The sequence below is a fragment of the Podarcis muralis genome, chromosome 2 (genome assembly GCF_964188315.1).
Source record: "Podarcis muralis chromosome 2, rPodMur119.hap1.1, whole genome shotgun sequence".
NCBI classification, from domain to species: domain Eukaryota; kingdom Metazoa; phylum Chordata; class Lepidosauria; order Squamata; family Lacertidae; genus Podarcis; species Podarcis muralis.
This window is the reverse complement of record NC_135656.1, coordinates 48,438,826-48,466,214: the sequence shown is the minus strand read 5'-3', so window position 1 is coordinate 48,466,214 and position 27,389 is coordinate 48,438,826. Positions and strand designations below refer to the sequence as shown.

The window sequence follows — 27,389 nt, the reverse complement described above, 5'->3', positions numbered from 1 at the left end:
TAAAGTTTTTATTTTCTGGCTTCCCCTTAATATAGTCCCTAATTTACATTTAATTAGCTGTCTATTTTGTGAGCAAGTCTGACTCTAACAAACATTGCCTCCTGTTAAACACACAAGTGAATCGTGTGTTTCTGGAGCTCCAACCTGACCTGCAAAGTCCATCCAGACCCCACAGATAATCATGGACACAAGAGCAAAGCCTGTTTGAAGACACAGAGACAAGGCTTCTGCAATCAAGGCCACTAGATAAATTCACTGCTCAGGAGAATTTGAAATGGCTACAGAGAAACCACAGTCTTGACACAAGTGTTGACATCTAGGTGAGGAAAGCATTTGCAAGCTTTTCGTTTTGAAAAAAATGAGAACATTACTCGACTGATCCCACAGATTCTGTCTTCAGCATAATTCTTTAGGTTACCCCTTCATGGGAGGTTCATAATGTGGCCACATGAGATCAGGCCTTTTCCGTTGTGGCAGTGAAACACACACACACACACACACACACCACTTGTGGAATAATCACCCTAGAAAGGCACATCCAGCACCATCTTTTATCTGTCTATAGGTGCCAGGCAAATACTTTTCTCTTTTGGACCTTAATATGAAGGGTAGCATTGTGTTCTGTCTTAGTGGGGTAGAATTTGTTAGTCCTGAATTTTAATGGTATATTTGCGTTTTTAGGATTTTTTTTTCATTGTTCCTAAGTAAGTCACTTTGGATCACTCTGTGAGAAAAGTAATTAGCAAATATATTTTAAAAATGATAACCATTGCTTTGCTTTACCTAGAACTGTGCTGTAGCTGAGAAATAATGATATATAAAGTGCTCTATCTAGAGGACACATATAAGCTTACAGTCTATTAGCATACAACTGCCGAAATTGTTCACTTCAAACAAAGGGATAAAAATACCCTGAATTCCCACTTTCAAGTAAATGGGGAGCGTTGAATGTAGCAGGGGGTAAGGGGAGAGTGTGTTTGGCAAATGAACACGTTGTTAAATCTAGTACAGACACTTCTTTGGTTTTGCCTGCTGTGTTCTCACAAGAGCTATAACTTCATAAAATAAACATTTCTACCAAGCCTGGTATACAACAGAAGAGCTCTTTATGAGGTGAGTAGAGTTGGAGGTTGTATCCCCACAAGTGCAGCGGAAGCATCGCTTTAAATGGTGGCAGCAAGCCCACAGCAGGCTGGATAGGGTGAGGGTTATTAAATAAGGTTACTTCCTTACAGTACCAATTGCGAATGCTGAGCAACCCTTTTTCAGATAACAGGGTAACACCTGCAGGAGTGGTTCCCTCAACCGATGTGCTAAAACTGTTTTTGGATAACTAATGATATATATAGGATACTTATGAACCTCTGGGTGCAAGCCATAAAAGCTGTGTGCAAACCTGAGCAATCTCTGGAAGGAGTCTCCCTCTGCCTGATAAAGTAATAGTTTGTTGCTCCATGGGTTTTTATTGTGCATCGTAATAGTTTCCCCTGATATCTCCCTGAGTTATTGGCTTCTGGCATCCTGAGAAACAAAGCCACACAGGCAGAGGGGCTTTATTTAAAACAACGATTAAGATGTTTCTATGGGATGTTTGAGGGAGAAGCCCAGAGTTTTATCTCACAGTGCACACTGGACCAAGGGACACAGACGGCAAAGGAGCTGCTGCAGTGACCTGCAACACCTGTGCCATGTTTGTCTTCCTGTCTGAGAGTGTGCAAAACTACATTCTTATGAAGAGGGAAGAGATGTGCAAATCTTTTGTGCTTCCTGTCTCAGTTCTTTGCCATCCACTTTAGTTTTCTTCTTGACATGGGAGTAGTTCGCACATTTCTGTTTAGTAACATGCACATATACAGATTTTCTGTTTTGGACATACGTAATGAAGAAGTATAGAAGGGACGCGGGTGGCTCCGTGAGTTAAAACACAGAGCATAGGGCTTGCCGATCAGAAGGTCAGCGGTTCGAATCCCCACGAAGGGGTGAGCTCCCCTTGCTCGGTCCCAGCTCCTGCCAACCTAGCAGTTTGAAAGCACGTCAAAGTGCAAGTAGATAAATAGGTACTGCTCTGGCGGGAAGGTAAACGGCGTTTGCATGCACTGCTCTGGTTCGCCAGAAGCGGCTTAGTCATGCTGGCCACATGACCCAGAAGCTGTACGCCGGCTCCCTCGGCCAATAAAGCGAGATGAGCGCCGCAACCGCAGAGTCGGTCACGACTGGACCTAATGGTCAGGGGTCCCTTTACCTTTTTAATGAAGAAGTATAGAAAAAGTATTCTTCTGCCCCATCACACACAAAGTAACTGAATTTCATTAAATGCGGTATTAGGGTGATTATTTTTTTTTTTTAACAAGGAAACATCAGTGCTGGTATTATATGGCCCAAAGGAAAATTAGCTAGTAATCTGTTATAGTGGGAAGGGGAGAGCTATTTCCTCTCCAGCTGACACTTTGACTATGTACAGAACTTCCTAGTATTGGATTTTAAATAAAAGTTTGCAACCTGGTTTTATTGTCAAGTGTAAAAATGTCTTTTACAGTTATTCTGGCGGCGAGCATACAACTTCTTTTAAACTATACCTTTTAATGTTTTTTGTGTACATTTAGTTGCTGTAAAATGGTTTAACTGAAAGCATCGATTTGATCATATAAAAGCAAATGTGGGTTTTTGGGGATGAGTTATATGTCTTCTGTGGCATGAATAAATAGCATGCAGCTTGATTATCTGAGAATTTCTTCCATTCAAGTTTCCATACCTTAGAACCACAGTTCTGAAATCTGTACCTCTTTAGTAACATTAAGAGGATAACTATGTGTGAAATATAATTAGTGGCTCATGCCCTTAGGAGGACCAGAAGGATGCTAATATGCTGCTATAGAAATGAACAATGCGGTGCCTGATTCTTTGAATCAAAACTTATTTGAATTGAGTCCCCACAACAGAGAACCTAGCCCAGCTGAATCCTGTCATGCTACTAGTGCAGGGGAAGGGGGCAAAGTAGCCTTACTGTGATGCAAGCAAAAACCTGCTCAAATGACTTTTATCCTGAGCTGCCTACTGGGGATGGATATATTACATAACCATACAAAATCTTAGCACAGTTAAGTAATAAAATATGTTTTAATGAAACAGTTCACCTGTGAGCACACTCTTTTTCCCCTGGATGTCACTGTTGCTCCATGTAAATGAAGGGGAAATAACATTCATCTGGCTAGATTCATTCATGTGAATGCTCCCCTCTCTGTGACTCTTTAAATCATGCCCAACATTTAATTCAACTGTTCTTTGCAGTAATTCTTAAGCAATTTTAAGATTGCACAGGAGCACAAATACCTGACTTGACAGAACATTCAAAGTGTTCGTTCTACAGGAACTGAGAACAAGTGCCATGAAATACATAGCATATATTTTAATATTGTTTTTAATCCTGCAACTTTCATAACCTTTGTATGCAGCCCATAAAGGGGGGGGGGGAATAACACGAAAATAAACTTTGGAGATTTCATGATAAGTCTGCTGTAGCTTGCATGGCAGTACTTTTTTACATTGACTTGAATCAGAGGTGGAATTTCAACTGTGAGATCACAGTGACGGTTTTAGGACAATGATTGGGGATGCTAAATCAGATGTATACTTTCAGCTGTAAACATTATAAACTGCTGCCAACTGGAAGTGAATGTTAGGGTAGAATATGAGGTTCCCTAATACAAGAGTCTGAAATAAGATTGTGATATTCAGAATAGCAGCTGGAGGCTACTTGTGTGACTGCGCTTCATTGCAGCATTTTCGAATACTTCCATACTTCAGCTAACAATCCTAGAAAACCATGTGTTGTGTTGATGTTAGCTGGATTACTGACATGTAAAAGCCGAGTTGCAAGCTTGTTTTACTTTGATGCCAGAGGGTAGGCGAACAGCTCTACAGAGAGCCTACTGATATAATGAAATAATTACAAAATCTAAGGCTATTATCCAATTACTTTGACATTTAGCTGTTCTTCGCAGCTAATGGGATTAAGCTCATTATAAAGAGATTAAATGTAGAATAAAAGCTAGGCATAGCAAAGTAAGAATTAAGCATGCAATCTGGGAAAGCTTACAGGAATTTCACCATTGTGGCACTTGGGAGACAATGTAAAATAGCTGGATTTGGTTCTTTAATTTTTTGGAAAAAATCATGTGCATCATTCATTATTTTAAGAAAGTCAGTATTTCATTCCTTTGGGTTTAGTTTGTAGCAAAGTGCTTTGGCTACTAAATAAGTGATCAGTAAGATACAGAAACAGCTGTTTATTTAAAATGTAATATTTATTACTCTATTATATTCCATTTTTATATTCCATTTTTAAATTGTCCATCATTTAAGATCACAGGGTGATTAACACTATATATGTTAAAACAATAAAACTGCAGTTACCAAAGAATAAAACCATTAATAAACAATAATTTAAAAAGTAATAAACCTTAAACAACGTATGGCTACAGCAGCAATTCCCTTTATGTAGTAATTCGTGAGGCTTACTTAGATAAGCAATATGCTGCTTACTGTTCGCTGTGTTGCCTTATTTATTTATTTATTTAGCCTTTAGCAGTGTGATGGAAACATTAGACAAACAAGCCTTTCCCAGCATGGAGATGCAGTTGTATTTATGCCTCATTCTGGTTGTTGAAAGCACGGGAACCCTGTCAAACAGCAAGGCTGCAACCTCCATGGTTGGTTTACATGATCAGTTAATTATATCTGTTGCTACATTGTAATTATACATTTTCTTTTTACTGCCTCTAGACTTATGTAATAAGAGATTTGTCTCACAGTGTGGGATGTTTAGCATTTTGTCCATTGGCTCAAATGCTTGGAGCTGTGTTTGAGCTTGGTGCCTTGGAATAGATGAAGCAATTATATAAAGGGCATTTATAGATTGCTTTTCCCTTGTCCCTAAGTAACCACAATTAACCCTCGTACAATTTTGAATTAGGGGTATAGAATTCTAGGTCAGAACACATAGTTTTCAGACGGGCTTAAGCACTTCATTTTGCAAATGAAGCACTGCAGACACAGGGATGAACTTAAACAGCAGATTGCACACTTGCAGGGACCATAAGGTTGATTCAGCGGCCACAAACTCACAGATATAGGGAGACAGATTTACTTCCTTCTACAGCTGTTTATACAATCCAGAATTGTATACTTGTACGTTGTACCCAGAAACAGCCAGGAATGCCAATGAGCTCGGGGTCGAAACGGTTGAACCTTACCCTGATCCATTAGCCCTAGTCCATGAGGATATAATTTAGACAGTTATATAACCACTTGACATCAGACCAAGCATATCAGAGAGTGATAATACTGAAGTTGTAGCAGAGACTTCAGAATCCCCAGTTGTGGAATACCTTCATGTTATTAACAGGCCTGCATTAAAGACCCAAATTGAGGAAAAGGTTTCAATTACAGAGAAGGTACAAATGTTTCTTTCTCATGTTTACCATATGTAAAGTGAGGTGGACTTTGTTTCATGAGTCAGTGCTCTGTGAAAATGTGTAATGATTTGAGGTGCTATAGCAGCTACCTTACCTCAGTTCTTCGAATACTAGTAGGTATTTACAAAAAAACCATTGCTGTGTGCAACCACACCATTTTCCTTCCTGTAATATAATTTTTTTTTTACATTTTTCTTTATTTGTTTCCTAAGACATGCTTATGTTTTTTCAAAATATTTCCCCCTGACCCCAGGTTTCTTCAGTTGAAATTTCTCAGGTTTAGATCACACACCTATTCAGATCTCATCCCTAAATAGAAAAGCTTTTGCTGAAAAGCTTTGTGGTTGCACCAATAATATTTAATATGAGATGGCTCACTCACATGTGAAAATCACCATTAGATGTTGAGGAAGGACTGCAGCTTAGTGGTAGAGTGCACTCCTTGCATGCAAAAGGTATCAGGTTCAATCCACAGCATCTTCAAGTAGGACTTTAAAAAAACCCTGCTTGTAATCTTGGAGAGCTACTGTCAGCCAGTATAAGTAGACAACAGTGGGCTAGGTATGGAATTCTAGGTCAGAACATACAGTTTTCAGACAGGCTTAAGCACTTCATTTTACAAATAAAGCACTGCAGACATGGAATGAACTTGCTTTTGGGGACATTATGTCATGAGAGTATGAGAAACTGAAGCAGTGAAATTTAAACACTGCTCAAACAAGTTCAGAAGCAGAGTTGTACTGGATGTAAGAAAGATTTGTGGGCCTGTGTTTTGTTGCGGTTTTCCTTTCGTAGTCTCCCATTTTCCAGCAGTTTGTAATTGTTTCCAGCTACAAGCTAGATTCCAGTGCAATGCTGCCTTTCTTTTCACAGTACAGTGGTACCTCTAGTTACGAACTTAATTCATTCCAGAGGTCCGTTCTTAACCTGAAACTGTTCTTAACTAGAGGCATGCTTTCGCTAATGGGGCCTCTTGCTGCCGCTGTGCCGCCAGCATACAATTTCCGTTCTCATCCTGCAGCAAAGTTCTCAACTCGAGGTAACTCTTCCAGGTTAGCGGAGTTTGTAACCTGAAGCGTTTGTAAACTGAGGCGCTTGTAACTTGAGGTACCACTGTACAGTACTTCTGATTTCCTCTGTGACATTGGAGGATATTGCCTTGCCATTTATAGTGAATTCTGAATTATAACCACCAGGGACTAACTATTGTACCTCACAACATGTATTATTCCATGTGATCATCATGTAATAAAATAAACCATTACAGGACATGATAATTAAATGTTAATAACAATTTTTAAAAATTAGAGCAGAATAATTGCATTAACTAATTTAGGAACAGTATGGGTGAGAATTCAGGTTTTCATTAAGCTGAAAGCTGCAATTTGAGTTCCTGAATTCCTTAAAGGAGAGAAAATATATAAATTTAATTTTATAAATAAAAACATTTCAGATATACGAGAATCAAATGTTATTACTTGTCTCTCCGTGCTTACACTGTATCTCAAGGGGTACAGGTTTGTTAAAGTACCTTTTTATTTGAATCCCCCCCCCCAACAAACTTTCTAATCACAACATGTTAAGCAGATAAGCATAATGGTTCATGTTACCATGTGATTAATATGGATCTGTATTGCCTCAGTGTAATATTACTTCAGTCAAAGAGTGAGAGTTTTATAGCTTTTTTAAAGAGTTATAATTAATTGCCTGCATTTAGCACTTCTGTTGTCCTCAATTTTTAAAGCATTTTACTAGGTAAGGCTGAAGTGCAGGAAAGGTAGATGATTTACCTAATATTATAGTGAAAGCCATTTAGATAACTGGGAATAAAAATCGTGTTCTTTTTTTGATATGGTATTCATTTGGCTCCGGCCTTAATTTTCTCACAGTGCACATTTCTTTTGAATATACCCCACTCACATCCCAGATAACATATAGTAGAATGTGGGAAAGTGAGTAGTTTGTTATATAAAAATTGTGGGTAAACATTGCCTCTTATCAGATCATATAAAAAAAGGACATTAAATTTGGTCCCCTCAGCAGGTTGTACCTGAGAATTAAATATTATATTATTTTTTAAGATTTGTAAGTTGCTCACATTATGATATAACAGAATAGTGTATAGTAAATCAAAAATAACTGCAAAATATACACCAAAAATAACACAACACCAGAAGACAATCAGCAGGTGGCAATTGGAAATTTCATTCAGAAAAAGTTTGGGTTTAAAAAAAAAAGATTATAAACATGTGACTTAACAATTAGATTGTTAAAACATACCTAATCTCAAGTGGTAATAAATTTCACATTAAAGAGGCCACAATTGCTAATATGCAACTTGGAATCAATATTTGTTATTTTAATGTATTTTTTAAAAAACATAGTTAGCTCATAGGTTAACAGTATGCTCCTTTCCCAGATGTATGTGCTCCCTCCTGCTTCCCCTAATACTGCTCTTCATGTCCTTCTCCATCCCACCTTATTGCTTTCTTTAAATCAGCTAATTATACGGACAGGTAAGAGAGAGAGTGCCTGGCGTGCTCTGGTCCATGGGGTCACGAAGAGTCGGACACGACTAAACAACAACAACAACAAGAGAGAGAGAGAGAGAGGAAGGAAAGAAGGAAAGAATAATCAAAGAAGGGTTCTAGGACTTGGCATGCCTTTAGAAACAGCTCATGCACTCCCCACGCACATTTGATGGGTTACCCTCCGTGGTTTCGTGTATACATCAGTATGCTAAAAGAAACTCCTAAATTGCAGCAAGGTGGAAATTCAAAAGCCTCAGGTATTGGAAGTCAGAGAGAAACTTTTAAAACTGTTAGGACATTTGCTTGCTTTTTCATTGCTTTGGGGTGATTGTGTTCGCTATCTGAATAACACATGGTAGATAGGTAGGTGGGTAGATTAGATAGATGATAGATAGATAGATAGATAGATAGATAGATAGATAGATAGATAGATAGATAGATAAAATTCCATTTTAAACTTGAGTTTAAACTGCTGTTGGAAGCAAGCTGAATCAATATGTTAAATATTTTGCGTCAAGACGGCTCTATAGTCTGACAGAATTGCTCATTAATTCCTTAGAAATAACATTCAAAATATCAAATTAGAGAAAATTATTTTAAAATGCCATGTGGAATATTTTCCAGGCTCCATGTACATTTGTTGTTGAATTCACTGCTAATTTTGTGTGATTGTGCGAAGTGGCCGTGATCTTTCAGTGTAACTGAGGAGATGATTTACTTAAATCAAAGAAAACAAGTCAGAGTTTAGCAATTCATTTGGTTGGATGTGCTGCTAAGGTTCTGGGTTGATGCCCTTTCTGTGTGCTCAGCTAGCCTTATATTTAATTAACCTGGATGCCTAGATGCATGCTAATGTTTATTTTGTAGTTGATTTTCACCCTACAACTGAAGCACAAAAGTACAAAAATGAAAAGTTTTGTAAATAGCCTTTAAAAAAATGGAGCAAAATAGAACTCCTTAATCCAGCAAAACTTAACCTCTTGTTACAGCTTTTATTCTTTTTTCATAGTGTATTTATAGCGTACAGAATTGATTTGCAGGATTTAGACAAATTAGATGCTGGCAGGATGCTACTGGAATTAAAGGCACATACTTTCAAGTAAATGTGTTCTGGGTGATATTGATAGTCACACATGAAAAGAGCTGTCTTTTTACAATAGCTTTGCTAAAAGAACGTTTCTTCTGTGTTCAGAAGCTCGATACAGAAATTTTACTTTTGTTCTTAAATGATTGCAAAAGTAATATTTCTGGTCTTCCAAAGGATAGCCTCTCTTGACAATCATGCCGACAGAAATACTGGTAACTCTTTATATAAAAAGTGTGTGGAAAATCCTGTTTAAAATGATGGTCTGTTACAGTTAGAGCATGTAGGCATATATAAAAAGTTTTCTCATCCAGAATTTTTCAAACTGTAGCCATTTTTTGCTATTCTCCTTACATTTAGAGCTCAATTTTAGCTAAAAGAAACTGCTATATAGAAAATAAATACCTTGGCATAATTACTTTAAAATAATATTTACAAGTAAGGGTTCATATTATTTTAGAAGAAACTTTAGAAGAAACAATACACAAGTGTGGGGAGAAACTGTGGATGCATTCACAGTTTGCTTTTTGCCCAGTACAGTGGTACCTCTGGTTACGAACTTAATTCGTTCCAGAGGTCTGTTCTTAACCTGAAACCGTTCTTAACCTGAGGTACCACTTTAGCTAATGGGGCTTTCTGCTGCCGCCACGCAGCCGCACAGTTTCTGTTCTCATCCTGAGGTAAAGATCTTAACCCGAGGTACTACTTCCGGGTTAGTGGAGTCTGTAACCTGAAGTGTCTGTAACCCGAGGTGTTTGTAAGCCGAGGTACCACTGTAGAGCTTTTAAACTGAAGCATGTCTCACACTAGCTTGGCAACATATGAGTTGGCCATTTTTCGGGTAGAATCAGTGCTTTTTTCCTGGGGGTATGCATGCCCCTAAACATTTTGTGAATCTAAGTTTGGCCTCATTGAGGGGCAGTATTTCAATATGAGTAGGAAAATGAGAGTACCCCTAAACATTTTTTAAGGAAAAAAAGAACTGGGTAGAATTATAGGGTATCTCACAGCTGAGGACATTATGTGTAGGGCTGCCATGTGTCTGGGTTTCCCCAGTCACGTCCAGAAATCAGACTTTCAAAATGGCGTCCAGGTGGACATATGGCAACTAGAGCGATTTTTAAAGAAAAATGCTTTAAAAAGCCCAAAGACTCAACAACTTGCCTGGCTGGCTTAGTCTCCCAACCCTGACAGAGATAATAATAACCATAATTTACTGCTTTAATGGTTACCAACCACCATTTTAGTAACAACATCATATTCTACAGTGCTCTGAACATTGTAGTGGCTTGGTTCCCCCACCCATTGGTCATGTAATCTTCTTAACAAATTCTAATGCTATTCTCCCCCCACCCCTAGTGTGCATAAAAGAAGACAAAAAAGTATTAGAACAACCACTGAAAAAGCTATAATATACTATGTGCTACCTTGCTTCAGTAGTCATGTGGAACAATAATAATTCAGGGCAATATACATAGGCTTGATAGTCTTCACCTCAACACTGTGTAAATAGGAAATGAGTGTTCAGGCAAATAAAGTGGTTATAGCAAGCGGATAGATTGGAGAGCTGGGAGAAAGCCGATGTACTAAAGTTCCTGTCAGTGCAAGGTCTCTCTCATGGGGAGAAGAAAATTAAAATTCAGATTATATGCCAGTTGCCTTCTGGTTCTAACTGTGAGGTCTACAGCATTAGCTCTTGATTGCCAAACCTGTGAACTGAATTAAATCAGAAATACTGAGATAAAACTGAGTATCATTTTGAGCTCAAATATATAAAGAGTTTTAATGGTGTATATGGATAGCAGTGATCATGCTAAAAACATTAAGGCTGCATCTTAATGTTTTAATGTTATATTTTAATCTTGTTTTTTTAAATTGTATTTTAATCAACTTGTTTTTATTATTGGTTGTTAGCCACCCTGAGCCCAGTCTTGGCTAGGGAGGGTGGGGTATAAATAAAATTTATTATTATTGAATAATATTAATACACCAAGAAATCTATTGTTTCTTAATTGTTTTCAGTGCCAGCTAAACTCCTGCAAACTACTGGGTTGTGTTGAATGCAACTGCTATTTTTTCTGAACGTTCCATGTGAGATGCCATGTGACACCCATTTAACTAGCGATTTGCCTTATCCTTGGGTGTTGTTTTCTGACCTTGGATAAGTGACAGCCATTTTTTGATTTAGTCAAAATGCTTAAATGCATCCTTGCCCAGAAAGACCTAAATGTTACCTCATTGCTTCAGGAATATTGCTTAGTACTCTGAGGACGGAGAGACCATTTGCTAATACTGTACTTAATGGGGAGAAACTATTCCATAAATCACCTCTTCAGTTGCAACCCACTTGCAAACAGCAGGAACTTTAAAAATTGCTAATCCTCAAATAGATTTGTATAGCTCAAATTGCTTATGTTACTCCTTATTGGACGTGTTCAAATTATACATAGTTCTTTAAGCAGTAAACATATTTTCTTAATAAATAACTTTTTAAAAGAATGCAGTCTCAATTAAAAAAAAACACCAAACCCTGAAACTCTGTCTAGAGAAGATAGAAATACTGTTGGTGGGTGGTTTGTTTGTCTTGGTGGCTGGGGTTTAATCTCTTTTGGGTGGGGTTTCACTCCCTCTATAGCAAGGGCGACTATCCTCTTTTGGCCTGAAACCATATTCACCTTTGGCCAACCCTCTGAAGACTACATTTTAGTGATGAGTGTGACTGCCCATGCAACACAGGCATACACAGGACACACATACATACACACAGAGGCAGGCAGCCCTGCTCCTCAGATGATTCATGAAAGTTACCTGACAAGGGCATGGGTTATAGCACCTGTCCACTCATCAAACAATCGTCTGTTTCCCATCCCCTTTTGCTGCCACAGCCAAATTTGGGATCTTGGCAGCTGCCCCTGCCTTAAAGGATAAATTGTCCAGTTTGGTGGGTGCCCATAGATTCAGCTTTTCCATGGGAGCCTCAGTGGCACATAATGCCTTTTCTACCAAGCTAAGGCTGGTGAAGCAGTTGTGACCCCTATTGGACAGGGGTAGTGTGGCCGTGCTTTGGTGACATCCAGATAAGACTATTCTAATGTGTAATTGACTGCAAATATGTTACTTTGGTATTCTTGGGAAACCAGTAGACTGCTGATTAGGCTCACTGATGAAAACTTCACTCTTAAATGCTTACACAATTATAAAGCTCAAAACAGGATTGCCTCTTCCAATAGGCGTTGGTTATCCGAAAGGTTCTGCTATCTGAAGTGACGTGGGTAGTAACTGGGAAGGTGGCCTTCTCTGGTGTGGCATCCTGCTTATTTTCATTTTATTTATGCATTACAATTTATATTCTGTTTTATTGTAAGCAAATAACAACAATAGAATAGAATGTTCTCCTCAGGGAGGCTTATTAGGCACCTATTTTATTGACTTTTTCATCCGGGCAAAGGCTCTTTTACTTTCTCAAGCTTTTAATTTGTGGTTTGGATTCCATTGACATCTGTTTTATTCTGTTGTTTGTTTGTTTGTTTGTATTGTTTGTTGTATTATTTTGTATCCTGCCCTGAAAATGAATATTTCACCACCACCACACATCCTTTTAGAATATATGGGCACCTTGAACTTTTATGCATCTTTGATTTCATGGATCATCCTCATTTTGTATACAGTATATTCTCTGTGCTACTATAGTGAGTATTTGAACAATAGTAAGTTTTCCTTGTTGTGGAGCTCGGGACAAGTTAGAAGTAGAGTCAGCCTGCAGCTTTATTTTAAGTCATGCTTTCAAACTGGAGTGCCATCATTATATGTCTGAAGTTTATTTAACCTATTTATCTTGCACTCTCTCAACAAGGCTTTACATTTGCTGTGTCAAATGGATTTTAGGCTGCTCTCAAACTGGAAATGAGCTTGTATTGGAGAACCCTGTTGACTTCAATATTATTCAACTCCCATGTTAAAATATAAAAGATGTAGGTCATCTTGGATTATGATATTCTGCCCATACACTGTAAGGTCATCTAATTACACATAATGGGTTGGATCCAGAGTTGTGCTTTGCAGAGTTTTGCTCATGTTGGAGGAAGGACTGGGGAGGTGATTTGACCTTACCAGCACCTCCAGAAAAGTTGCTATGGAGGGTTGGGACTCTCTGGAACAGCATGAAAAAAAGCACAGTATGCTTTCTGTGAGATGATCCATTGTCAAGCTTCATAACAGGTGATAATACACCAAAACAAAACAAAATCTCCCACTCTAACTTCCTTAGTCAGCACAGGCCTGTTAAATGACACCACAAATATTCTTGTTTTGCTCCCTACAATGAATCAAATAATCAGAATGAATGAATGGAATGTTTGTCCTGTCTGCATTTACGTATTTCTAATTCTGTGTTGATCTGACTCTGAATAAATCACAAGAAAGGGGATGCAAAATCAGCTTTCTTTGTTTTAACAACACCGCTGGTTACATTTCAGTCAAACATAAAGCACAACCCAGTAGCCCTTGTACTTCTGACTAGTGACAACTACCAGAATGCCCTTCCCCTTTGCTATGGCAATCCTAGTCCAACTGGCAATTGGAGCAAAATCTTTTGGCCAGCATTTATGGAGGCAAGATTATTCTTTAGCCATTCTTTGTCCCAAAATGGCTCTGTCCTTGTCATAGTTTTCTTCCTGGGATAGGATGTTAACCTTTTATCAAGTCTTGTACCTCTGTCTTTTTAACTGAGTGTCCTTCCCCTTGCTACTGCAGTGAGAGGACAGCTATAAATGACCAGGTCCCCTTCAGTGTGCTACACCCCTTTCCTATATGTTTTATTTCTGATATAGATGACTTTCCTCACTGGGAGGTATCTAAAGTCAACATAGGCTGCGCTCTGCTTAAATATTGTTATATGTAAGTTTATTGTGTGTTAATTAGAGGCTTAGCCTAGGATAGCTTTAATCAGGGATGCTAGGTTGAGAATAAGTGGAATGATTCAGGTTCTTACCTACTTTGCTTTTTTTAAAAGGCTAAGCTGAGATATAAAGTAGCTTTTGTATTTGTGTGAATAAAGTGAAGCTTTAGTTTCAAACCGTTCTGTGTTACAAGCCTGCCCATAATGTTACCTGCCGATTGCCACCAGTGTGGAAAGCAAAGCTTGTTGCATAGAGGCATAAACAAAATCTTTCAATATGATTTACATAGCAGTTTGCTTTTGCTAGATTATTTAATTTTTCTACTCTTTAATCATTTTTGCTACTAAAAGCATAGTTAGCACAAATAAAATATCAAGTTCCAGAGCAGTACATACAGGACCACTTCAGTAATTATACTTTGTATTTACTTACCTCACTTCCCTTGGGGAATTTTGGATGCCTCTAAGTATGTCAATTTAACCTTACTAATTACTGAGATTATATGGAACAACGTGTCATTTTGAAGCACTTAGGTTGCTACCCAAGTATTGTGCCAGAATGAAAGCTTGGAAATGAAAAATGAAACCAAATAAGAGTGCATATCCCTATTTTCCCTTACCACAGTAATTATGGTGAAACGCTCTGTGTTCTGGGCAATGCAGACTATTATGCTTTTATAATTCAGACAAACCTGTTTTTGTTGGTGACGATAGATAAGGGAGGGTGGGTGAGGGAAGGTCTTGATTAATCCCGAATGCTGTCATTCCAGGCTTCTACCATGCTCAGCAGAAAGCTGGGAAGTGATATTTTCCATGGAATTTCTCAGATTGTATTATCTCACCCAGTTTATTTATGAGAGTTGTGTCTTCCTCACTGAAGGTCAAAACATGGCTTAAAGTTAAGGGAAGCCACCCATGAACTTCACAGCTGAGTGGAAATGAATCATATAATTATAGAATTGTAGAGTTGGAAGGCCTCGAGAGTCATCTAGTCCAACTCCTGCAATGCAGAAAACTCAACATGCGGTCTTTCATCTAATTTGAAACCATACTGGACCCGGCTTAGGTTTGCAAATGTGCTAGCGTTTTATTACTGCACCAGTAGGAGGGGTTTCAATTTATCATATTCAAGTCCACCACTCTTGCCACAGCACCCCACGGGCTTTCCCATATGAGATGTGATATCATGGCAATTGTGTCATGTGTGCTTGCTTCTTTAGTCATGGGGAAGGCAAATACTTTTGTTCTTTTTTTGTTCTGGGAGGAAATTTGCCTACAGCAGCGTCCATCCAGAGGCAAGCAGCAGCCATGATCTGGACAACAATCGCAACAACAAAAACACACCACAAAACTCTCTGACTTAGCCAAGAAATTGTTATTTCTCACTTTTACTTCATATATATTTCATCACTCAATGGGCATAATTGATACAAATAAATCAGTTAAGATTGCAAAAGCAAGAAGAGAATCATTTGCAGACATTCTGAAATGTTTTATTTATTGCTTATGTTGTGTTGTAGTTATGCATTTTTTTCATGTCGTAAGCTGCCTTGAACATGGTTCAAACTCTGGAAAGGCAGCATCCAAATAAAATTATGTATGGATCCATGAATGTATGTACAGGGGTACCTCGGGTTACAGACGCTTCAGGTTATGCGATTTCAGGTTGCGCACCGTGCCGAACCCGAAAGTACCAGAACGGGTTACTTCTGGGTTTTGGTGCTCGCGCATGCACAAAACTGCTAAATCCCGCTTTGCATGCGCACAGAAGTCTGAATCATGACCTGTGTGTGCACTGACGCGGAGCTGCAGGTTGCAAACACTGTGGGTTGCAAACGTGCTTCCCGCATGGATCACGTTCACAACCCAAGTTTCCACTGTATGTACAAATCCACTGGGTGAAAGCTTTCAACAACCTGACCTGACACATGCATCAGATGAATTTGGTTGCCTACATGACAATATAAAATAAAGTAGAAAAAAATAAAATACTGCATCTTCCCAGTAAACTGCTTGTAGTTTGTAGCTGCTTAAAATAATGCACAACATTTTTATCTGCCATAGATATCTGTTGCACTGTGTTTTGCAAAGTGTCCGTTCCAGACAGAATGATCTGTAATCCATATGTTTCCATCCATTTACAAATTCTCTGTTTGTATTTTGTTTGGCTGTTAATAATGAACTCTATTAATAATACACTGGATTTATGATTTTTTCTTTTGTTTTTGTTACTGAGCACTTTCCAATTACAGTTTTTCCAACTTAGAAGTAAAAAAAGATAAAATCTGATGCAGTGATGAATAGTTTCAAAAGGTTCAGTGATACAACTTTGGAACTGTTACCATTGGCTTTGTTACATACACCCTGTAGTTTAGCATACATTGTATGTATGTATGTATGTATGTATGTATGTGCCATGGCTTGTGAGAGATGTGCTGTAGGACGAGAGCTGACAGCTATTTTGGCTTCGCAGACTTATGCAAACATTCTCACGATGCCTACCCATTTCTTTTTAAATTTCAAACTGCTTCTTATATGTGATCTAAGTGGAAATTGCTGCCAGTAATTAGTTTCCTGTGGAAGTCTATGACAGGGACAGGACTAATGTGACTGTTGCTGTAAGACTAAAGGATTCCCCCCGATTAGCAATAAAATGAACTAATTTTCTTTGTTCTTCATTCCTCCCTCCCCCTTTCTCATTTTACCACATTTACCAATGAATTATAGAAGGGTATATCTTTCTCTCTCTTGCCTTGTAACAGATCATGAGCATGTAGTCAAATAATAGCTACTGTAGCCTGTGCTTTGCTAACCAAGGATTTTGTATTCATACTGCACCCACTATTCCTATTGCAAATTCTAATGTACCTTAGGCTGGTATATCAAGAAAATGCCTATGTTCTTATGTTATGATGGAGCAATGTTGTTGTTGTTTTGTTTTTTAAATTACACTTTGTATATGCTTGATACAGATTTAGACTGCAGACCTATGCACCCTTACCTGGAAGCAAGCCCCACGGAATACAGTAGAACTTATGAGTAAATGTTAGGAGGAAGGGAATGTAGCTAGGCAGAGATGGGCTCAGGATGATGGATTGCTGTGGAGCAACCTCCTAGGGCTGGTATAGCTTGGTGTTGTCTATCTGATCCCTTGGGCTTTCCCAGCTGGTCACCTACCTGGGACTTGGGAAGTTAGATATAAGGTGGAAGCTTTAATGCTCCCCCCTTCTCATCCTCATATAAGATGTGAACTTTTGGGGTGGGAACTATTACTGATTTAAGCAAGTAGCTTTTGGGTAGTTACTAGGGAGCACGTTGATGTTATTATGTTCATTCAGATTAGTGGCTTATTTGGAGTATGAATAAAGATTCTGGCCTTGGTTCAGTTTAGTTGTCATGGCAAATAAATATTTATGGTGTGCTGCGTATCATGTGAACTCCTTTAGCAATGTACACTTGTTCTGTATCAGGCAAAGCTTGAAGGTTGCCGCTTTGTCAGATCCCTGAAGTACCTTTGTTAAGCAGCAGCTCTCTCAGCAGTAGGCTTGAAAGAAAAGAGAGCTCTGAGCCTTTGACAGTGGAGGTGTGGTTTAATTGTTTGACAGCTTTCTGTGTGTTTGTAAAGTTCCAGCAGGGGTTGCTCAGCTTGTGTCCCCTAGGACTGATCTCTCAGAATTGCAAAAAGCTTCTCTGTAAAAGATGAAACAATAAGCTTGTTTAGAGCAGGGCTGTGCTGCCAAAGGAAGTTGTCAAACATTAGCTCTGCAGCTGCACCTACAGCAGCCAAATTATTGCATTGACATGATGACAGCTCTTCATGGCTGCTTCGTGGAGAGGACACAGAGGGGGATCAGAGGTACGCATATAGCTAGACAGCATGGATCACAGTCAGCAGTCATAAGTTATTGTTAGCACTGTCTTTCCAGCAGGGCGGTAAACAGGTTTATGAACATCCTGCTCTGCTGCATTTAAAGTAGACAAACAAGACCTTAGCATTGTATGCCATACACTATAAAACCAAATTTCAAGAAGAAAGACTGAGAAGATTTGGAAAATCTTAGTACTTACAGCAGGTGGCCAGGCACCAGATCCAGGCACCAGATCCAGTATGATAATTCAGTGCTTTTTTCCCCCTAAGAAAATGTTTAGGGGTACTCTCATTTTCCGACTCATATTGAAATACTGCCCCTCAATAAGGCCAAACTAAGATTCACAAAATATTTAGGGGTATGCGTATGCCAGTGTCCCCCCAGAAAAAAGCACTGTGATAACTTATGTGAGAGGGGGGAGAATAAATGTGTCCCTGATAAATTTCAGGAGAATGTTGCAGGGTTGTTGGGTTGGGCTTGGTATCTGTCTTGATAACAAGGCAGAAGGAAAATTCTTCAGGGATATGATTCGCTCCCGATCAGTTTTTCTCTCCTTCCTCTTACAAGCAGCTCAGCTTTGCTTTGCTCCTTTTTTACTTACCTTTCTTCACTATATTTACTTTTTTTCTTCAGATCTCTTCTTGGCTCCACTGATAGCAGTTTCCCTTAGTCTCCTTTCCTTTCCCTTTTTTTTAAATAGAAAAAAGACAAAAAAATTGCCTCGGATTTCCTGTGTTAATTTCCCCTACCCTTTTGGTTTCTCTGTCTGTCTGTCTGTCTGTCTGTCTGTCTGTCTGTCTGTCTGTCTGTCTGTCTCTCTCTCTCTCTCTCTCTCTCTCTCTCTCTCACACACACACACACACACACACACACACACACACACATACGGCTTGGTGGTGGTTGCTTTTTTGCCTGTTCTTTCAGGCAGGAAAGAGAGGAAGAAGCATTTGAAGAGATAACCGTTAAAGCAGGGGTAGGCAACCTAAGGCCCGTAGGCCACATGCGGCCCAATTGCCTTCTCAATCCGGCCCACGGACGGTCTGGGAATCAGCATGTTTTTACATGAGTAGAATGTGTCCTTTTATTTAAAATGCATCTCTGTGTTATTTGTGGGGCTTACCTGCTGTTTTTACATGAGTAGAATGTGTGCTTTTATTTAAAATGCATCTTGGGGTTATTTGTGGGGCATAGGAATTCGTTCATTCCCTCCCCCCCCCCAAATATAATCCAGCCCACCACATGGTCTGAGGGATGGTGGACCAGCCCAAGGCTGAAAAACGTTTCTGACCCCTGCTTTAAAGGAATAGGAAAAGGGAAGCTCCTTTGCCCTGTCTGTGGCCTCACCAGTCAATCCGGCGCTCTATTTTTCCCAGTCCCACAGCCTCGGGATTTGTCACTCCCGTGAGTCTACTCACAGTCTTCTGAGCTCCCTTTTCCCTTCTAATATACATAATTCTATCTGTTGTCTTCCTGGTCTGCATGGTCTAAGCCCTTTACCAGCATGATGGAAGTCCAGCAGGTCCAGTTATTCATGGCCCCCACTGCCCCTGAGAAGCCTTCCATGGCTAAACAGAAGAAGAAAAATGTTGATCAAGTCTTGGAGACGGCAACAGCACACCAGCATGCTAGGAGAAGCCAGACAAAGGGAGTCTGAATCAAGCAGAAGGCATCTGAAAGGGGAAAGGGAAAGACATTGCCAACCCTCCCCTGGCCACTTGCGGCCCTCCTCTTCTCCAGAGGCTTTCCCTTCATTTTCTCCAGCTCAAGGGATGATTTAAATTCACAGGATCCCTCTCAGCTTTTTCTCTCTCTTTCATCCTCGGATGAGGATGTTTTATGGCAGAGGTTTTCAGTCTTTTTTGAGTCCACAGCTCCCTTGACCAACATTCTTTTTGTGGCACCCCTGTGGCGCTCAGAAACCCAGTTATGTCACCCTTGCCTGCAGCGCTGGCAGCCTCTCACCCTTTTTACAATACCCTCCCTTGTGGAATGTTCCCTCAGCCTCCGCTCCTCTCTTTTCCTCCCCTCTCCTTGGGAATCCTCCAGGCAACCGCTGCAGCCACCCCTGGTCTCTGATCTGCTCCCCACCCCCACCCCCAATACAAGTCCACCCCTCAGCCAGCCCCTGCTCATACCTTGCATGCTCAATTGAATAAAACAGGCTCTCCTGCACCAACTCTCAGCTGAAGTCTTGCCCCGTTTTACAAGCTTCTTCACCTGCTCAGCCAAGGCCTGCTGGCAAGAAATTTATGAGCTCACAGACAGCACCTAAAATACACTCCTACCTCAAGGCTCAAGGCAATCTTTATTATGCAAAGTCTTAGCTACCATGTAACTAAGGTAGAAACCAAACGGGTGGGGCTTCCCCTGCAGAGCTGTTCCCCCACTGTTGATGAAGTGGTGGCAAGACTAAAGGAATCACAACCTTACATGTCTAGAGTTCCATTTCCTGCTCCTTGAAGGTTACCAAGGCTGAATGGGGTTCACCTTTCCAAACTTCTTGCAAAAGGACTTTCCCCCTCTGTTGCTTCTTTCAGACAAACTGTCATCCTACACCAAAAGCTACGGGGGCCATCCAGTCTTTGTAGCCTATGATGGCTCAGACTTAGCGGTTATGTTATGCTGACCCAATGCTGTTAGCATAAGCTTAATTTAGGGGTTTCCAGTTTGGGCACAGTTTTAATAAAGCCTTGAATAAATCTACCTTTTAATCCATCGTGGGTCATCCGCATGCTTTATTCTGTCCCCTTGTCAAGCCATTGCAATTTCCTTTGCTTCTCTGGAGATAAGGGCTGGCGATATATAGGTGATTGAGTCAAGCTTGAAAGACTCACTATGGGGGAGCAAATGTTGCTGTTTTTCACTATGTTTGGTAGGAGTTGCATGTGTTATGCCCTGAAAATTCTCTGCCAAAAATTTATTCATTTTCCTGATATGAAATGTACATTTGAGGTAAATCAATCTCTGTGTTCAGTCCTCAAATGTATGATAATTTTTAAAAGAGCTAAACCCTTTTCTAGTCTCCCTAGAAACCAGTATAAAAAGGCATTGGACAGGCAACTTCTAATATTTTATTTAAAGTGGACATTTATGACTGGCCATTGACCTTGAGATTCCATTAGAGATAATGAAGGGCAGCATTTGAGGTTTCTTTCACAGCATGCAGCAATTGATGCATACCCCCAGATCATAGGACATTTCCTGTTCCACGCTGTGCAAGAATGGTGCATAACAGCATTTGCATTAGTTGCTTGAACAAAATAAGATGAAACAGCAGTTTTAGTGCAAAAGAACATCTTTTTTCTTTTTGAGTGTCGGAAACAACGGTTGATATTAGCAGCTGCTAACTAGTCATCAGTACTGCCTAAATATCTCCAGTCTTTTAAAATGGTAGCTTTTAGTTGCTGCTAACTAGCTGTTAACTATTGAAACCTCTCCATTTTTTAAAATGTTAGGTAATGTAAACATAAGAGCAACATTGTGCCTTTAACTCTTGTGAAAAGAATGGAAAGATGTTTACAAATGCACCACAGAGTAAGTCTCTTGACTTCCAATATATTTTGAACTCCAGCACTTATTCATCAGGGAATATTTTCAAAGAATAAGCAGGTAAATCTGTTTTGTTATTTCCATACAAGGCTAAGATTGGTGACTCTGAAGCTTATTGTAATCTCAGTGTATTCTTTCCTGATGAATTACCAACATAGTCCAAAACCAGAGAATCTATTCAGAAGCACCATTGTTTAATTTGTGGCCTCACCCTTGAAGCCTTGCATTTGTCCAAAGTTTTATCAGTTTCTGAATTGGACAGAAATAGGGTCTAAGAACCACCTGCAGCCATTTCTCAGGATGAGAGGCATATGTTGTCAGACAGCAAACCTGGAACAGTAAGAGCCAAAGTAAATGTGTGCCCAGGCGCTACCACCCCCTCTGCCTCCCAATCTAGGACAAGAACCAGAGGGGACAGAATTGTCAGGAGTCCAGGTTCTCAGCTGTCTGCACACCTTCCCTGGGAGCTGGCTCATTCATGACAAGAATGTATAGGTTTTGGGTCAAATAAGGCCACAACTTTTATTGATTGCAGATGCAATGGGTTTGGCAAAACCATTAGCAATCCCTTAGAGGGGATTGCTCCTGAGGCAAGGAGGACCTATGACATATATCAAGTAGGATTACTTCCTGTGGGAGCGCCACCCTGAGGAGTTCTGTGGCCCTATTCCCCAACCGGGCATCTGGACAGAAGCACCTCCTCCCGGATTCCTTTAACAGGATTCCCCTTTTTGTTGGAGAGGCAGGCAGAGGCTTATAACCTCCTCTTCACTGAGACTAAGGCCAACCCAAAGCCTAAACTGCCAAAGTTGTGACAACTGATTTGAGGTAGGCAAAAACTCCAGACAGAGCTAATTGGTCTGAAGGACAATTTCCTGCCTGGCCCCAAATACGGTGACCAATGTTTGTCCAGAGCAAGTTCATGAACAAAACAGGAGCAAAAAACATGAAGAAAGTGGGTGGATGACCTGACAAGGAACAGCCCTGGAGGATGATGTCAGGCCTCTTTAAATGCTTGAGGTGCAGACCCAAGTGGAACCTAAAGGCCCCCCTGAGGAGTGTACGTCCCAGGAGTTGCCTGCCATTGGCAAAATAAGCAGGTGGCTATGATCTACCGTATTTTTCGCGCCATAAGACGCACCAGACCATAAGACACACCTAGTTTTTGGAGGAGGAAAACAAGAAACAAAATTCTGAATCTCAGAAGCCAGAACAGCAAGAGGGATTGCTGCGCAGTGAAAGCAGCAATCCCTCTTGCTGTTCTGGCTTCTGTGATAGCTGCACAGCCTGCATTCGCTCCATAAGACGCACACACATTTCCCCTTACTTTTTAGGAGGGAAAAGGTGAGTCTTATAGAGCAAAAAATACGGTAGTTCCCTAGCTGGTTAGGAAGCCCAATAGGGATTCCCACTGGCTGAAGGAAGCCGGTGCTATCCTTGCCAGGGGAGTGTTCTGGGTAGCGACGACCAGCCTGCAACGCTGCTGTCTCTTGAGATAGGTAAGCAGACTTACAGTAAGCATGATATTTAAGTGCACTGCTCTTCTCTCTTTTCTAAACAAAAAACCACAAGTGGGGTTGGATAGAATCCGGATTCCTACCAGGAACACTCCATTTTCCTACCAAAACTCACCCGCCGAAATGGCTTTTTGTCTCTGAAATGTGCACAGGGCTGCTGTAAGTAGTGGATTTGTGTAACATTAAGGGTGCTCACCACTTCCCTTAACAGCTAGCTTGGCCCTTACTATACTCATGTGAAGAAGTGTCTGCACTACAGGAATTTAGGTCCTCTGTAGATGTCAAGATCCTACCTTTAACCCTACCTTCAGAGAATACAGTAATGTCCTTGTTGAATTCTGTGAGGCAATTCCAGCAAGGTGAGTGTTTGACACAGATGCTTTAAGCATTCTCACTATTCTTTTCTTATTGAGCAGGTTTAATTTTGCCGAACAGCAGCATTTCTTTATTTTTTTACTGTAACTCAAATGACAGCTTACTACAGAGCTATTTTTTATTTTGAGTCTGAAAAATCTATACAGTGTGTGTGTATATATAATTCAATAATCTTGCTCCAATTCAATAGAGAAACGGCATACACAATTTCCCTTTGCCAGAGTGTTATGAGAGAACTCGGTCAAATAAGGAAATGAAAACCAGATTTAACTTTGGGGGGGGTGGAGGTGGGGGGACCAAGCAGTTGTATTTGACTTGAAACCCTTCAGAAATATACTAAAACAAGACATTGAAATGACATGTGCAAATGCTTTTATTCTATAGCTCTATCCTTAGTCATAACCTTGGTTTACCTGTGCTACCTTAGCCTGTGTATTTTATATTAACAACATTTCAATAATACAGATGAAAAGCTGCAGAACATGCTTGGAGAAGCAAGGCTACATGATTTTCTACCATATATAAATGCTTACCTGTCATCCTGGTGGAAGGTCATTTTTAAAAACATTCCTTAGAGCACGGTTGGCATTGGCAGGACACTGAAATACAGTATTTTATGTGTTTGAAGGAATTCAACTAAAAACAATTCAAATCTTCCAGGGGCTTCTTTGGGAGCATGGAATTGTTTTGGTCTAACTCTATAGACATTATTGGAGCATCTTCTAGATTTTGCCACCTTTTTCTTACAAAATGCAACTCCTTCTCAGTAGTGTTTGGAAGCACACACAGAGCTATATATGCTATATTTCTTTAAAATGTATTGTTGTTGTTAAATTAATAACCTTTCATATAAATGCCAGTGTGATTTACAAGCATAAAATAAAAAAAAATAAATTGGTTAACAATAATAAAAATAAACATAATGCAGAAAACTCCCTCCCTTTCCATTCAGATGAAAATGCTTGTCAAAACGGGAACATATTTAATTGTTTTCAGAAACTACAAGTATTGGGATGCTATTCCACAAAACAAGGCAGTCACACTGAAAGCCCTGTACAAGTTGCTGTGGAGCAGTCTGCTACTATGTTAAGGACTTAAATAAGAGATTCTTTAGCAGCAATGTAACATACTGTGGCAATATAAAAATTACAAGCTGGAAATGGAACCCCCTCCCCGGATAAAGCAGTTGCATGCTTAATTTGTGGATTTCTCATTAACTCGTTTGTTATACTGGTAATGAGTAATCAGTGTTGTCCTTTTTGGTGACATTAATCATATAAAATCTTTAATTGTGTACTAACACAAAGCTTCTTTTAATGCTGGTTGATACAATTATTTTGAAGATTTTTTTCAATGCTGGTTCAGCAAGATATCAGATGATCAACTCTGAAAATATTTAACATAGTTCACTAGCAAAGAAACTCAGTTTTCTCAATGGTAGATAAGTAGTTTAATCTGATATGTGGAAAGTGCCCAGTGAGCACTATGGCCAGGATACAAAGAACAGTGAAAATAGTTCCATACAACTAAAGAGGGTTTTGGAGTTCTCTCCTTAACTGCAGTCCAGAATGCCACAGAGAACCCCGCTTTGGAAACTGGGTGGACTTTCAAAATCTGTTTGTGATGTAGCATTGGGGCATACAGTTGAACAAAAAAGTAAAATAAAAAATACTGATTATGATCAAGTCTCTAAAGTAGCTCTTTAGTTCTTGGAAAATTCATAAAACTGAACACTCACTTACCTAATTTCTTTCTCTTACCCACACATTAGTATAGGGTGGGAGGCACGATGTTCCCTTTCTGGGGTAGTTTGTCCACATTTGGTCTCCATCCTGCATTCAGCTCTCATCCATGGCTCCTAGAAGATATAAGCATGTGACAGTGGCCGCACCCCAGGAATGCCTACAACTGACCAGCTAAACTAGGTGAGGACAGCTGATGGGCCTGAAACCCTCGGTGAGTTAGATGCAAAGACAGGCTCCAGCAGATAGAGCGGATGAAACCAATAGTGGATCCAACTAGATAGTTTCTGTTCATGCTGCGGAGGGAAGTGAGGGGAAGATGGGGCTCATCAACCTGGGACTGTAGCCCATCTGGGAGAAGGAAAACTCTGACCCCAAACTTCCGCTGCCTTGCGGCTATACTCATCTATGACAAAGGCTTTAGGAGTAAACCATGAGGGAAAATCCATACCCACTGCCTTGCGGCATGGCTTTGACAGAAGAAAAGGCTAAGAAGAATAAAGTCCCTAAGGCAGTTGGATGGCACCTTGCATGCCTCCTTCTGGCAACTCCTGCAGCCAAGCTGGTGTCAAATGTATTGCTCTGTTTTCCTTTGGACCGTATCAGTGAGGCCAAGAGGCAAGTCTTGTTGTCTGGGTAGCCCAGGACCTCCATAAATACTGCCCAAGCTTGTGCCCCAGGGAGGTCACTTTGGTGCTGCACTTTGGCTTTACCTCCAGAGACGCACTCCATTGTCTGTCGAGACAGACAGATTCCAACAACAACCAACACATTTGTACTGAGATAGGATAGCCTAGAATGGTGTCAAAATTTGCTTCATTTGTATCTCAGATCTCTCCTTAAGTTTACTACACTTTAGCTTGTGATAAGACCTAGATTGTCCCATCAAACTCAGTGAGATTTACTTCTGAGTAGACATGTAGTTACATGTTTGGGCTGCATGCACATGGCAGCTTATTCCATTTTCATGATGCTTCCCTGTTAATTTTCACATTATATCTTATCACATGATATAAAGGGCACTTCTAGAACCATAGTAGAATTTAGTGGACTATAGCGCAAGTTTAGGGCTTCTTTCCATATTATTAGCAAATGGATAATTTCTGGAAGCAAATAAAACGAAATTGAGCACTAAACTCACACTGTATTCCACTATTGTTCCTAAAGTGGCTTGATTGATTGATTGATTGATTGATTGATTGAATTTATATACTGGCCTATACCTGGAGGTCTCATGATGGTTCACAGAATAAAATCAAAATATAAAACCACAAAATACATAATCAGAATAAAAACAACAACCCAATAACACCCCCCCAAAAGAGCCACATTTTAAAAGGGCATATTGTGTGGACATGCAAATATAATTCAGAACTTCACATTTAGGGGGAAATGTGGGAACTAAATAAACTGCCATGTGAATGCAATCTAAATTAATGATGTTACACGTTAAGTGTTGGTATCAGCTTTTGTTCCATAGGATCAGTTGAAATGCTTTTTAAAAAATGAGACTTCTGAGTTGACATGCATCCAATTGTGCTGTTGGTTATTTATAGTAGCAAACTGAGAACCCAAAGAACCCCTAAGAAACCATTTCCTCTTCAGTTACTTGTGTATACAAATTTTATAATTAATACGCTTATTGGATATTTTTTTTAGTGTTAATATGGATATGATTGTTAACATAGATACAAGCATACAATGTAAAGTGTGACTGAAATTTACAGTGTATTCCTAAACATACAGTAATGACTCAGAAGTAGGTCCCATTATAGTATATTGTATTTTAAAATAGAGTTTCAGAGTTTTTAGGGGTTTTTGAATGTTTTATGTAGATTTCAATTTTCATTGTTCTGTATGGGACAATGACAATAAAGATATCGTATATCATATGTCGTATTAATTTTAAAATGTGCATGAAATTGGTATCATATTTCTTGTAGTATTCATATGCTCTCTGTATTCTGTGCAGTTATGCACCTGTTGCATGTATAATAAAAATTAGATAGGGAATAACTGTTATGTAAAATATGTCATATTGCCATCCTAAATGCAATAATTTTTCCAGTAAATTTTAAATCCTCTTCCTTCATTGTCAGCTTTTCTTAGGTAGTCACTAATGTGTAATTATATAAGTTAGAAGACTGCATAGGTGGGGGGGAAATGCAACTAAGTAGTACCTGACAGTTATTAGATGGTTTATTTGTTTAATTCCATGAGAACACCACTATTTTTTTATTTAAAAAAATCCTGGTAATATTAAATTTTAAAGTATCAAAATATTAAACTATAATATTTTCTTATCCTAATCTTGGATATTAAACAAAGGTCTTGCACTGAGAATAAAGCAT

At 39.5% G+C, this 27,389-nt stretch overlaps 1 protein-coding gene and 1 long non-coding RNA gene across 3 annotated transcripts in view; one reads left to right on the top strand and one right to left on the bottom strand.

Annotated features, from left to right (window-relative positions):
• SLIT3 (slit guidance ligand 3) overlaps positions 1-27,389 on the top strand; it is a 403,257-nt gene that overhangs the window by 167,565 nt on the left and 208,303 nt on the right. The gene's annotated exons all lie outside the window — the stretch shown is intronic.
• On the bottom strand, positions 17,552-19,681 carry LOC144326955 (uncharacterized). Its single transcript, XR_013391871.1, has 3 exons — positions 19,353-19,681; positions 18,457-18,540; positions 17,552-17,676 (listed from the first exon to the last, which is right to left on the bottom strand). It is a non-coding gene; the product is annotated as an uncharacterized LOC144326955 (long non-coding RNA).